General features: G+C 39.5%; 1 pseudogene; it reads right to left on the bottom strand.

The window, feature by feature from the left end:
- Window positions 1-4,162: 4,162 nt before the first annotated feature.
- Window positions 4,163-4,312, bottom strand: LOC131945982 (uncharacterized; annotated as a pseudogene).
- Window positions 4,313-14,397: the final 10,085 nt, after the last annotated feature.

Genomic DNA, 14,397 nt, shown 5'->3' with positions numbered 1-14,397 from the left:
TGTTTGTCGTGGATACGCAATAGATTTTGTTGTTTTTTTTTAAATATAATTCCTTACACGTAGTTCACTCCTCGGAGCTAGCTGTGTGGAAAGGTTGCATGCTTAAAATATACATAGTATACATACTATTGCATACAATTATAATTAAGCATGTCATACAATTTTGAGTTTCCATTATAACAAAACGTTTAAATTTTTAATTGACTACTTCTTTCCCTTCTGAACTGTGAAACTGTACTCTTTTACCTTATGGCTTTCTCTCTCCCTTTCTTTCTGAGACAAGAGATTTGAATGGTGAGCTAATACGTGATAATGAATGCTTTTTTTCTGGGAGGTATTTATCACAAAAGCAGCAACTGAAGTTAGTTTCGCTGGTGTGTTTTTCCGTGTAGTGTCGATGTAAGTCATTGTGGGTTTTTGCATCATTACAGAAGTTACATTGTTTGAGATAAGTGTGTTCTGTTCTTTCGTGATTTAGAACTTCCTAAACTGTTTGGTACGAGCTGGGGCAGAAGCTGCATGTTAGGTGATCGTGGATTAGTTTCTCGATTTTTTTGGATTTAGTTATTTTTCCTTGTTCTGTGGGACTCGTTTGATATTTCCTTTTTGTTGACGAGGCGGTTTCTATTTCTGAATCCGGGTCTGTTGCTTCTGTCTCTGGGTCTTTTGCTGCGTCCTTGGTTGGAGAGTTTTGGATTTTGCTTGATGATGGAGCTTGTGGTGCAGTATTTTGCGCTGAAGTTTGGTCCTTGGGCGTTAACTCTGGGTTGAAAGCTTGGCATTGGTTGGTCCAATGAAGAGTTGAGCAGCAGAATTAAGATATAAGATAATTAGTAGACTTCTTTTTATTTTCTATCCCAAGGTTAAAAAAACAAATGATGTAGTCACCCACTCATGTTTACATTGGAAATATTCACCCTACAGCGTAGGGCGTGAAAAATAGTCTTCTAAGACTCATTATAATGCTCCTCTCCACTGAAATCTTTAGTAAATTTTTTTTTCGTGCCGTTCAATTTTGCTCAACGTCCCGGCAATTTTTTTTTTTTAACTTTTATTTGCAATTAAAAAACACGTGCAACAACATCAGCATATTTTACATTTTTCTAAATGTTCTTAAAAAAAAACATATCAAGATGAATTTACAAATGTATACACCTTTTTTACTAAATTTTATCATCTAATGAAACCATTTTGTCCGGATGAGCGTATTAATAATAAGTATGTACATGGTTATCATATTTGTTTTATATATGTTGTTATACAAAATTTTAAGGGTTAATCAGTAAAAGGGGTTAAAGTAAAATGATAGTGTTGGAATCCGGATGAGGAGGGATTGACAAAACTCGTTTAAGTGGTGAGTACAGCGTGTCATATTTGAAGAGTTGTCCTTCTCGCTGTTTATGTTCTGTCGTCTGCATATATGTAAGAAATGGATCTGTCTGGGTTGAGGATGTAGAATATTTGATTGTGGCAGGGGTCGTTGTCGGGGTGCTGGTCGTTGAGGTGTTTTTCTATGTCGTGTTTGGTGTATAGACTTGTTAGGCAGTATCTACACTGGAAGACAGCGGTGTCTGGGTGTTTTAGTACGTGGTGCTTTATTGCTCCTCTGCTTTTGATCAGATTGTTGCAATGCGGGCATTTATTCGTATCAGGATGGGAAGTTTTTGTATGTGTTTTACACTCGCTGGCAGTACTGAAACTGTGAAAGCAATAACCGCAGCTCTTGTCTTTTCCAGGAGTTAAAGGTTTGGGAATTTGAATTGGTTCAGTGGTAGTTTCTTGTTGCGGCTGGGTTTCTAAGGTGTTTGTCAGGCGATCGAAGATTTGATTCGCGTTTTTTTTTTTTGTTAATTTTCCTTGTTCTGTGGGGCTGATTTCATTTTTTCTTTTCATTGACGTGGTGTTATCTATTTCTGAATCTGGGCTTTATGTTTCTCCAGTGTTTTGGATTTTTGTTGATGTAGTTGGTGACTTCGGGTAAGCCGTACTTGGGATCGCTTTTTGGTTCGACAGGTTAGGGGTTACCAATGTTTGCTGCGGTGTAGGTGGTGCTCTAGGTGGTTCTGTTAAAATTGTCTGTGAGGATGGTTGTTGAGTTGGTTCCTGTATTGTTGACAGGTGAACATTGGGTGTTGACTCTGGTGTTGATGATTGGCAGTGGTTGGTCCAGTGTCTGTCCGAGCCGCACACCTGACAGGCTTGGCGTCTTCCTGGCAGTGCGATGAGGATATTACGTGTTGTGTCTTTGTATGTAATTTGGATGTAGTGTGGGATGTGTTGTGGATTGTCGTTCTGGATGGTGAATCTGCGATTGTTTGTGTGCGGGATTGTGGTTGTTGTAGGTGTAGATTTGCTAACTGTTTGCAGTGCCTTAATCAGTGTTTCGTTGCTCAGGGCTGGCGGGACCCATCTAAGGGTTCCGATGATTTTGTCCTTGTGGTATCTGTCGAATTTCAAAGTGTATGGGCCGTGTGTTTTTGTGGTGCCGTCCAGATCCGCTACATCAAACTCGTTGGACGAGAAGTATCAGGTATCCCCTCGTCCATAGTTGAGCAGCAGGATCTGGTGTGGGCTAATGATATTGCGCAAGAGGTGACCAGGGATATTCTGGTGGTTGGTTGATTGGATGGTGACTTGAATTACTGTAGGCGAGTCGAAGAGCTCAGGAGCTATTTCTTCAGACTGGTCTATTGTGATTGTTGTCTTGATATCTGAAACTGAAAGAGTTTGGGCCCAAGTTTTCATTAAGCCACCCGAACCGTAGTCCGGGTGGCTCCTCTCCGGATCTCTCGACCTAGAGGGAACAAAAATGGGCGCAACCCCATTGTTGACTTTCGTGATAGTTGCATAGTCCATTTCTAGTGCATGGAGATGAGGACTCGGTGCATTTGCTCAACGTCCCGGCAAGACCAACTTTAGAAATGATCCCTAAAAGTATGATCTTTGAAATCTTTAGTAAAAGGCGAAAGATTTACTCGATGTGAAGAGAAACCAGAGTAGACTTCTTTTTTTTTTTTTTTTTTTTTTTTTTGCCGCTTGGCGTTTAATAGATTTCCTCACTTGCTGTCTACCCTGTTCGCGCAGGGAGGCAGCAAGAGTAGGTTGCATGATTATATACATACATGAAATATTATACATATTTAAAAGAATTTATTTCTTGCTTGTGTTATTTCCCTTGTGTTTCTTGATTCACTTCTGGTTTCTTTTCGTATTTCTATATTTTCCTGTTTCCTTGATTTACTTGTTTTCACTTCCGGTTTCTTGTTTTCTTTTAAAATAACATAAAGTACATGACAACATGATCGCTTCTCTGTTTTTGGCCGTGCTTCTTGTGATTGATACGCTCTTGGTTTGATAGTGGTTTATTCTTAGTTGGTAGTTGTACTTGGTGAGAGTGAGTTTGGTGAATTGTCGTTGATGATGGAGTTAGTCGAGTGGTGTAGAACTTGGAGAGGGTGGTTGAGGTAGTGTTCTTGCGTTGAGATGAGGTATGATGCGCTTGGTAGTAGAGTTGTTCGATGAATTGAAGCTTGGGGAGAATAGTTGAGTAGGGTGGGTTCTTGTGTTGAGAGATCTTTCGAGGTGAGTTGCTTTGAAGTATTGTTCATTGTGGTTTGAAGAGGAGTAAAGTTGTGACGTAGTCGAGTAATTGAGTTGGGCGAGGTGACGTTGAAGAGTGAAGTTAGCTGATGTTGCTGAGTCGATGGTTTTGAGCTTGGTGAAGTGTTTGAAGTGGGCGAAGTAAAGCTGTTGGCGATTGTTTATTTTAGGTAAGTTGAGTAGTTGATCTTGAGAGATGGTTAGTTGATTTGCTAGTGTTTGACGGAAGCCTCCCACCTAAGATTTCTCCTAGGTAGGTGTCGTCAGAGTGGTAGAGAGTTTGTTGGGAGCGAGGTAGTTGCGTTTGACGTAGTAGATGAGTTCGATTTGTTGAGCGAGGTAGTTGCGTTTGACGTAGTAGATGAGTTCGATTTGTTGGCGATTGTGACAGACCTCCCACCTAAGATTTCTCCTAGATGGGTGTCGTCAGTCTGAAAAAAAAAGAAGGTTGAAAATTAGCCGCTCGTATATTGAAGCCACCCAATACAAGTACTGGGTGACTCATCTCGAGAGCATGTGCGTTCGAGGGATGTGTGGGAGCAACCCCACAGCGGTCGTTGGCGAGATTTGCGTGAGTTAGAGTAGTAGATTTGACCGACTCTCGACCCCGGCAGCCAGCCCTAAAAAGGGCTGACCAACCAAATGACTAAGAACCATGTAGATCCATAACAGATACTTCACTTTGATCTTAGCCAAAAGGCCGAGAAGCGACACGCATTTTTTTTTTTTTTTGATTTTTTTAAAGGCGTCCCTTTATTTATTTATTTTTATTTATTTATTTTTTAAATACTTTTATTTGCAATTAAAGCAAGTACATCAACATCAAATTTTTGAACACAAAATGAAAACGAAAGGTTTTGCAAATGTACATAATGAATATTTACATGATGTCATGTATTTGATTATAAAAAAAAATGCAAAGGATGACAGTTAAAGGGGTGAAGGGCAAATGAAAGTGTCAGAAGTCTGGGTGGGGAGAGGAAAGGAAATTTTTCAGAGAGGGTCAATGGGACAGTGAAGCATTTTCTATGTAGGGAAACAACTTAAGTTGACTAGCTGAAAGGGTGTTGTAGTGGTCGCATTGAGTTTTCAAAAGGTTGCAGAGTGAAAGATGAGGGGAAAGAGACAAGATTTAGAACTTTAAATAAGTTCTGGATATTGATGTTGCGGTGGGTGGTGGGGTCGTTGGAACAGTTAAAGGGATTGTGGGGTTATCATGTCTGGGGGTAAGGTGGATAGAGGGGGAGAGACAAGGGTTGATTTTTTTTTAATTTTATTAATTCAATTGTTTTAAACATTTAAATCAGTAATAATAATATATTTGTTATCAAGAGAAGCGACACGCATATTTTTTTTTTTATTATTATTAATTCAATTATTTTAAACCTTTAAATCAGTAATAATAATTTATTTGATAGATTTTACACAGCATCAAAGACATGAACATCAATAGCATATATAATAATCAAATGGAGAAAATTAAATGGCATAAGAACTAGACTAAAATAAGGTGTGCAAACTAGGTTTCTCTTGACTGCTTAGTTTACTGTGCTCTGTCCTTAGCTGAGGAGTCAAAAGTTCACATTGTAGACAGAAATAGAAACCACCGTGGGAGAAGTGTCTCTGTAATACACATTACTGATCTATCATTCCAAAACTTTCCATGACATAAAATTGACCCTTGGCAAAGAGGGCACGCTACCTTGAAAAATCCGCCAGTCCGGTTGAGTGGAGGGAAGTGTGTGTGTGTGGGGGGGGGGGGGGGAGGGTGAGGTGTGTATCTCTTTCTACCATTCAGGTTGTGCACTTTTAAAAACCTGGGAAACAGAAGACTGTTCTAATGTTAAATTACTTGGGGGCTGATCGAGTGATGTTTTGCTTGAGACTGTCGATATTAATTATGCATCTAGTTTATTTGCTTCTTCTGTAGTTCCAATTTTAGTTTCCTGTAAAAGTAGGATGTCAATATTGTGTTTATTTATTATGTTGTTTATATAATGTGTTTTGTCCCTAGCCCCCCTGATGTTCAATGTTGCCAGAGTTAGCATGAATTATTTGGGGTTTTCTTTCGAACATCTGTTTCTGGAGGGCTGGATGGTGGTGGTCTTTTAATTCCAAACCTTCCAGCCGTTGGTTTGCTATCCCGTTGGGCCCTGGTCACGAACCTTTGAGGTGGCTTTACTATAGGTAATTGATTTTTACTTGAACTGATTGCTTGACTATATGACAGTTGACCTGATACCTTTGTTGCTGACATACTTTGTGAGCTTTTAATTTCCTTTAGCGGTTTCGTTATGTTTTCTGAACTAGAGTTATCTTGAAGAATATTAGTTATTGTTTCGTCGACAGCCTCCAAATTTTCGTGATTCCCATCTTTTTGAGACCCGGTTACTATGGAATTCCTGGTTGCTATTGTCTCCATGGCTTCGGCCTCTATGGTGGTTTCTGTTACGCTTTCGTTAACTTGCTGCGGTGCTACAGTAGTATGATGTGCTTCAGTTTGGCCATCTACTTCAAAGGCATCTTGTACCTCTCTGTGCCTTGCTTCTCTAAGCATTTCATTTTGTCTTTCTCCGTCAACATCATAACTGTCCCAATGCTTTAAGAAATTTCTATTGTTACTTAGATGCTCCCTAACTTCTTCTTTATCATTTGCATCCCAAGGCTCAATTGCCCTGTACTGTCCATCTACTAGCTGGACGCCGTCAAGAGCGCGAGTCCTCAAATGCTCACACATTTTAGGCAGGTGCCTGTCTGTGTTGCAGTGGCAACATTGCATCCTCCTCCCATTGAGGATTATAAGGACTCTGCTTTCTTTGTTGGCCTCATTTGTAAGTATAATATAGTGTGGGACACTCTCCACATCTTTTTTCTCCAGAGAGATGGTGAATTGGACCACATTTGATTGGTCTATTCTCTTAAATGTTGGTGTTGAGTCCTGACTGCTTATAGATTTCAGAATCGTCATTATATCATCGTCACTTGTCTTGGAAGGCAGCCATTTCAGCATGCCCCTTTGCCCAGATTTATCGGCGTGGGTTATTGATATTCTCTTCACTCTGTATCTGGATGTTACTCCAGGTGGCAAATCTCTGTGAAATTCTTTTAGTAACTTCTAATTATTCGTTTAACATTTAACAATTACTAGGAGTTGTAATTAACATTTTGTTATTAATCACCAAAGATTTTAAATACATTTTTTGTACTTTAATTTTCTATAATTTATACTAATGTTTGCTTACTTGTTTTTGCTTAAAAATATATTATTATTTTTTCCATTTTATTTAATCATTTAATTTGATAATTACCTCCCTTGAAAAAACTCAATTTCTGTTTTCTCTCTTAACAAAAAGTTCTACGCTCGAGATATTTTGACTCAAACAAAAGACGAGAGCAAACCGCTGTGAACTGTGTTACACCATGGTGCACTCTCGGGACTAACACTAATATTCTGTGTCAGCGTTTAGTTCCATGTGAGGTGGGGGGGGGGGGGGTGGGTGATGGAATCTAGTGAGGGGGAATTGAATGTTTGGGTGATTTTGGTAGAGACTATTTTTGTATCGAGTTTAGATTTGGGAGAATTTTAGTGTGGGAGAGTTTAGTGTGGGAAAATTTAGTGTGGGAGAATGTAGTGTGGGAGAATTAAGTGAGCGATAATTTAGTGTCGGAGAATTTAGTGCGGGAGAATTTAGTGTGGGAGAATTTAGTGTAGGATAATTTAGTGTGGGATATTCATTATGGAGGAATTTAGTGCGAGAGAATTTAGTGTGGGAGAATTAAATGTGGGAGAATTTAGTGGAGAATTTGGTGCGGCGGAATTTAGTGTGGAAGAATTCATTGTGGGAGAATTTAGTGTGGAAGAATTTAGTGAGCGATAATTTAGTGTCGGAGAATTTAGTTTGGCAGAATTTAGTGTGTGTTTCCGGGTCATTTGAGGTCAGGTTAGAATAGGGTAGAATAGTCTCGAACTTAGGGGGGAGTGCGTGTGTGAGTTGATTTCACCCTACTGTGTAGTAACCCCCGTGTGTTATGTCTTGTAATCCCAAGGTCGAATGCGGGTATAAAAGGGCGAGTGAACGATTGTAGGGGGTCAGCGGTTAGTTGATAGCGATTAGGACGAGGACTACTCTTGAATGTATATATTTGAGACGGAATAAAAGTAGTGAAGGTAGCCACGAAGCTTTGTTGTTTATCTGAAACTAACCCGTGTGGGATAATTTAGTGTGGGCGAAATGATTGTGTTGTGTTGTAGTGTTGGCAAGGCAAATGATTTTCTCTTACAAACTAGATTCGGCAAGCGGCCGGTCCGTGTTTGGTCGTGCCACATAAGGGGCATATAGATTTCCTACCGTTCAGTTGTAGTAAGAGGGTGTAAATTTCCCCACCGATTTCAAGATTGATGTAGTGTAGCAAGTCCTTTAATGAGGCGTTTGTTTAGAAGTCGACTGCCCACTATCACTTTTTCCAATCTTAAGGGTTGACATTATTGAATCTGGCTTAGATTTATCTGATCTTAAGAGTTGAGAGGTGCACCTCCAAAACGGCCCGGGACAAATCGGCCCCGTCAAAACAGCTCCGTTAATATGACCCCGACGAATCGACCCCGACAAAACGACCCCGTCAAAATAGCCCCGTCAAAAGGGCCCCGACATATTGGCTCCCGTCAAATACGCTGCCGTCATAATGACTCGCGACAAATAGGCTCCCGACAAAAGGTCTCCCGACATTTAGGCTCCCGACAATTGGACTCCCGACATATTGGCACCCAACAAATAAGCTCAGGACATATTGGTTCCCGACAAATCGGCTCCCGTCATATTGGCTACCGACAAAATGACTCCCGATATAATTGCTTCCGACAAAATGACTACCGACATATTGGCTCCAGACAAATGAATCGTATTACCACTATTGGCATACAAGTAACCATTTTGTCATACATCCACTACAACTATAACCTTTTTTTAAATAGCTGCATGAAATTGTTTTTCATGAACAAGCATCAATTCACAAACAAATCTAGCCCTTAACAGCTAAATTCAACCAATTCTAAAGTTTTGGTAAATTTTTAATTTACAACAGTGAAGATCTGTTGCTTAAAAGCGAGCACAGAAGTGTAAATCTATGATATAAATGATGTTTACAGGATAACGACACTTTGTTTTGATAACCTACAAGCATGCTGCAGGTAGGGATGCATAGCGTGGACCCCTCTCCCCACACACTTGAGTTGGAACCGCCCTTCAACCGACTCACTTATGGAAGTCATAGATAGATGACCCTTCAATTAAAACATATTTGTTCTTATAATAGCTAAACTATTATAAAAATAAGGACTGTGGAACCAGAGATGCATACGTTGTATTACTTAAGAGTGTTGGATAAGCTAACTCTAAAGAATATTGATGAAGGGGTCCCACTGGCAGGTGTCATATTCAATGAGACTGCTGCTTTGCCGGAAAGTCTCTACAGAAACGGTATTGTCAGTGGTCCCTTTGTCGGGAGTTTAATTGACATGAGCCTATTTGTCGTGAGCCAAAATGACAGGAGCCTATTTGTCGTGAGCCAAAATGACGTGAGCCTATTAGTCGTGAGTCGTAATGGCGGGGCCGTTTTGTTGAAAAACTAAATGACGGGAGCCAATATGTAGGGAGCATTACTGACTGGAGCCCTTTAATCGGTAGACTATATGACGGGAGCCTATTTGTCGGCAGCCTATGTGACGGGGTCCATATGTCGCTGGCCCTTTTGACGAGCCTCTTATGTCGGGGCCGCTTTGTCGGGGTAGTATTGACGGGGCCGTTTTGTCATTGGCCGTTTTGACGCCGCACGGGGTTGAGATTATTGAATCTGGTTCAGATTTTTGGGTCATAATTTAGTTGATCATTTTCTGTATAATAGTGGTAGGGTCATTTATGTTTTTTTTTTATTTTTTTTTTATTTTGTGACATTTTTATTAATTAGAGCCGTTTATGAAAGTTATATTTCTATTTGAACACCCTTGTATCAAAATCATTTTATTACATTCACTGTTCTGTGTTCGGTGTTTCTTTTGTAGTCCATCTTAGAGTTAAAGTTAGGCTAAATACCATTTAGCAGCACATCTGAAACACGTGTAGCATAAGATATTTATATAAAAAACTTCTACCAACTAAACGTTAAGATTAAATTTATATTAAGAAGATGTAAGAGATAAAATATATAAAAATGTATGACGCATGGATACATGGATGAACAAATTTAGAGAAAATAATGCTGCAATTTCGAAAAGAAATTTAACATTCTTATAATGTTATGTCTATTGACAGCTGCTGTTCGCAATATTGGGCTTGCCGTGTAGGGCAATGTAAATACATAGTGCAATTACAATACTTTCGAAAAAAAAAAAACAAAAAAAAAACAACACAGCTGTCAAAATGTTCCTAAAAGGAACATGGATAAACAGAAATAAAAAAAGAAACGTGGTGGGGCGGGGAGGTGTGGGTGCGGGTTGGTTGGGTAAGGCAGACCAGGCAGCGCAATCATTGTTGCGTGACATGGCTGCTAGAAGGGGAAATAAGTCTTCCAATTTTTTGTGATACAGTGTTAGGGGTATCCAGCATTGGTGACAAGGGGGTGGGGGGGGTGGGGGGGGGGGAATCTCGTATGCATTGCTTTTTTTTTAGGGGGGGGGGGGTGATACAAGCATGAACAACATTGAGCCACCGGGGCGTGGTCCGGGTGGCTCCTCTCCAGGTCTCTCGACACAAGGGGGTGCCATCCAGGGGCGCACCCCTTTGCTGGCGGTGACAATTTTTGCAAATGTCAACTTGGAGAATGACATTTATCGCTTAATCTTATATTTTATTTTTTTTTATTTTTTTTTTTATTTTTTTTTTTTTTGCCGTTCAATTTTGCTCAACTTTTTTTTTTTTAACTTTTATTTGCAATTCAAAACAAGTGCAACAACATCAGCATATTTTACATTTTTCTAAATGTTCTTAAAAAAAACATATCAAGATGAATTTACAAATGTATACACCTTTTTTACTAAATTTTATCATCTAATGAAACCATTTTGTCCGGATGAGCGTATTAATAATAAGTATGTACATGGTTATCATATTTGTTTTATATATTATGTTGTTATACAAAATTATAAGGGATAATCAGTAAAAGGGGCTAAAGTAAAATGATAGTGTTGGAATCCGGATGGGGAGAGATTAACAAAACTCGTTTAAGGGGTGAGTACAGCGTGTCATATTTGAAGAGTTGTCCTTCTCGCTGTTTATGTTCTGTCGTCTGCATATTATATGTAAGAAATGGATCTGTCTGGGTTGAGGATGTAGAATATTTGATTGTGGCAGGGGTCGTTGTCGGGGTGCTGGTCGTTGAGGTGTTTTTCTATGTTGTATTTGGTGTATAGACTTGTTAGGCAGTATCCACACTGGAAGACAGCGGTGTCTGGGTGTTTTAGTACGTGGTGCTTTATTGCTCCTCTGCTTTTGATCAGATTGTTGCAATGCGGGCATTTACTCGTATCAGGATGGGAAGTTTTTGTATGTGTTTTACACTCGATGGCAGTACTGAAACTGTGAAAGCAATAACCGCAGCTCTTGTCTTTTCCAGGAGTTAAAGGTTTGGGAATTTGAATTCGTTCACTGGTAGTTTCTTGTTGCGGCTGGGTTTCTAAGGTGTTTGTCAGGCGATCGAAGATTTGATTCGCGAGTTTTTTTGTTAATTTTCCTTGTTCTGTGGGGCTGATTTCATTTTTTCTTTTCATTGACGTGGTGTTATCTATTTCTGAATCTGGGCTTTGTATTTCTCCAGTGTTTTGGATTTTTGTTGATGCAGTTGGTGACTTCGGGTAAGCCGTACTTGGGATCGCTTTTTGGTTCGACAGGTTAGGGGTTACCAATGTTTGCTGCGGTGTGGGTGGTGCTCTAGGTGGTTCTGTTAAAATTGTCTGTGAGGATGGTTGTTGAGTTGGTTCCTGTATTGTTGACAGGTGAACATTGGGTGTTGACTCTGGTGTTGATGATTGGCAGTGGTTGGTCCAGTGTCTGTCCGAGCCGCACACCTGACAGCCTTGGCGTCTTCCTGGCAGTGCGATGAGGATATTACGTGTTGTGTCTTTGTATGTAATTTGGATGTAGTGTGGGATGTGTTGTGGATTGTCGTTCTGGATGGTGAATCTGTGATTGTGTGCGGGATTGTAGTTATTGTAGGTGTAGATTTGCTGACTGTTTGCAGTGCCTTAATCAGTGTTTCGTTGCTCAGGGCTGGCGGGACCCATCTAAATTGTTTTAAATTTGTTTTGTTTATAGATGGAAAATATTTCGACGTACGAAGTGCAATTCAATCAAGTCCTAATAATCTTCTCGATATTAATATTACAGCTGGTTGATACTAGTGGCTGCTATTTATTATATTAATAACTCACAATTACAAGGAGTTGTAATTACAATTTTGTAATTAATCACCTAATAATTTAATAACATTTTTGAAATTTATTTTTCTATGAATAATACTGATGTTTGTTTACTTGTTTTTGTTTTGTAATGTATTACAACTTGTTTTCATCTATTTATCGTTTAATTTAAAAATTATCTCCCATTAAAAGAACTCAATGTTTGTTTCTCTCCCTCAACAAAAAAGTTCCTCGCGCGAGATATTTTGACTCCAACAAAAGACGAGCAAACCGCTGTGAACTGTTTTACACCTTGGTGCACTCTCGGGACTAACACTAATATACTGTGTCAGCGTTTAGTTCCATGTGGGGGGGGGGGGGGTGTTGAGACTTTTTTTGTATCGAGTTTAGATTTGGGAGATTTTTAGTTTTGGAGAATTCATTGTGTGAGAATTTAGTTTAGTTTGGGGGAATTTAGTGAGGGAGAATTTAGTGCGGGACATTAAGTATACGTGTCAACTGGTTATGAGACATACGATACTGCGTCACAATACGAGGCTGTACCATAATACGTTGCTGCACCGCGGTACGATACTGCATTACGATACGATACTGCACTGCGCTACGATAATGTACCATGATACGATATTGCTTCACGATACGATACTGTACAACGATACGATACTGTACCAAGATAGGATACTGCATCACGATACGTAGCTGCATAGCGATACAATACTGCATCATAATTAGATACTGCACCACGATACGATACTACATTACCTACTGACATACAAGTACTAAACATTTCAGCCCGCTGGTGAAATGAGAAAGTCAGGATCGTTTAAATTTAAAGGAACAAAAGTTGAATTCAGTTCACAGACAGTGTGTTGTCTTCATAGGTCGCGAGAAAAACAGCAAGTCGGCTAGATGTTGTCTTCGTGTCAGCTGATGTCCTCAATGCATGTCCTGTTATCTAACTGTTGTCCTTTGTGACTGCTGAGCTAAGCTTATGTCCTTTTTATGTCCTTAATTTGTGTCCTACTAACTAGCTGCTGTCCTCAATGCATGTCCTGTTATCTAACTGTTGTCCTTTGTGACTGCTGAGCTAAGCTTATGTCCTTTTTATGTCCTTAATTTGTGTCCTACTAACTAGCTGCTGTCCTCAATGCATGTCCTGTTATCTAACTGTTGTCCTTTGTGACTGCTGAGCTAAGCTTATGTCCTTTTTATGTCCTTAATTTGTGTCCTACTAACTAGCTGCTGTCCTCAATGCATGTCCTGTTATCTAACTGTTGTCTTTTGTGACTGCTGAGCTAAGCTTATGTCCTTTTTATGTCCTTAATTTGTGTCCTACTAACTAGCTGCTGTCCTCAATTCATGTCCTGTTATCTAACTGTTGTCCTTTATGACTGCTGAGCTAAGATTATGTCCTTTTTGTGTCCTTAATTTGTGTCCTACTAACTAGCTGCTGTCCTCAATTCATGTCCTGTTATCTAACTGTTGTCCTTTGTGACTGCTGAGCTAAGATTATGTCCTTTTTGTGTCCTTAATTTGTGTCCTACTAACTAGCTGCTGTCCTCAATTCATGTCCTGTTATCTAACTGTTGTCCTTTGTGACTGCTGAGCTAAGCTTATGTCCTTTTTATGTCCTTAATTTGTGTCCTACTAACTAGCTGCTGTCCTCAATGCATGTCCTGTTATCTAACTGTTGTCCTTTGTGACTGCTGAGCTAAGCTTATGTCCTTTTTATGTCCTTAATTTGTGTCCTACTAACTAGCTGCTGTCCTCAATTCATGTCCTGTTATCTAACTGTTGTCCTTTGTGACTGCTGAGCTAAGCTTATGTCCTTTTTATGTCCTTATTTTGTGTCCTACTAACTAGCTGCTGTCCTCAATTCATGTCCTGCTATTTGACACCAGAACTAAATGTATGTCCCACTGATGTCCTGAAATAATGTCCTGTCATCTAACTGATGTCCTAAACCACTGTACAACAATGTAACTGCTGTTCCTTATAGCTGTTGCTTTAAGAGGGGGAGGCGCCGGTAAAAACAACATTTTTAACACTAGTTAGAAAATAATTATTTCTCTATAGCTTTTTAATGTACATCTGCATATGCGTTTCCATTAAAAACAGCTGATGGGAAAATCTTGGTAACTATGACAACGGCGGACATCTTGACATATTAACCTATTCTTAGGATTTCCAGCATTTATAAATTATTATATTTTAAGCCCATAAAGAATGAATTCACAATCTTCTACCATATTTTGGGGTACTCAGCTACATATTTTAAGTGCAGATCTTAAAACTAATTTCTTATTAATTTTCAAACTTTGGGTTCTGGTAAAAACACTAAATTTTTGGGGAATTTGGGGTGTTAAATGTAATGTTTTTAACGGACC

This window comes from Physella acuta, unplaced genomic scaffold, assembly GCF_028476545.2.
Source record: "Physella acuta isolate Inbredline_101_S28 unplaced genomic scaffold, ASM2847654v3 ptg000050l, whole genome shotgun sequence".
NCBI lineage: Eukaryota > Metazoa > Mollusca > Gastropoda > Physidae > Physella > Physella acuta.
This window is presented reverse-complemented; position numbering and strand designations above follow the sequence as displayed.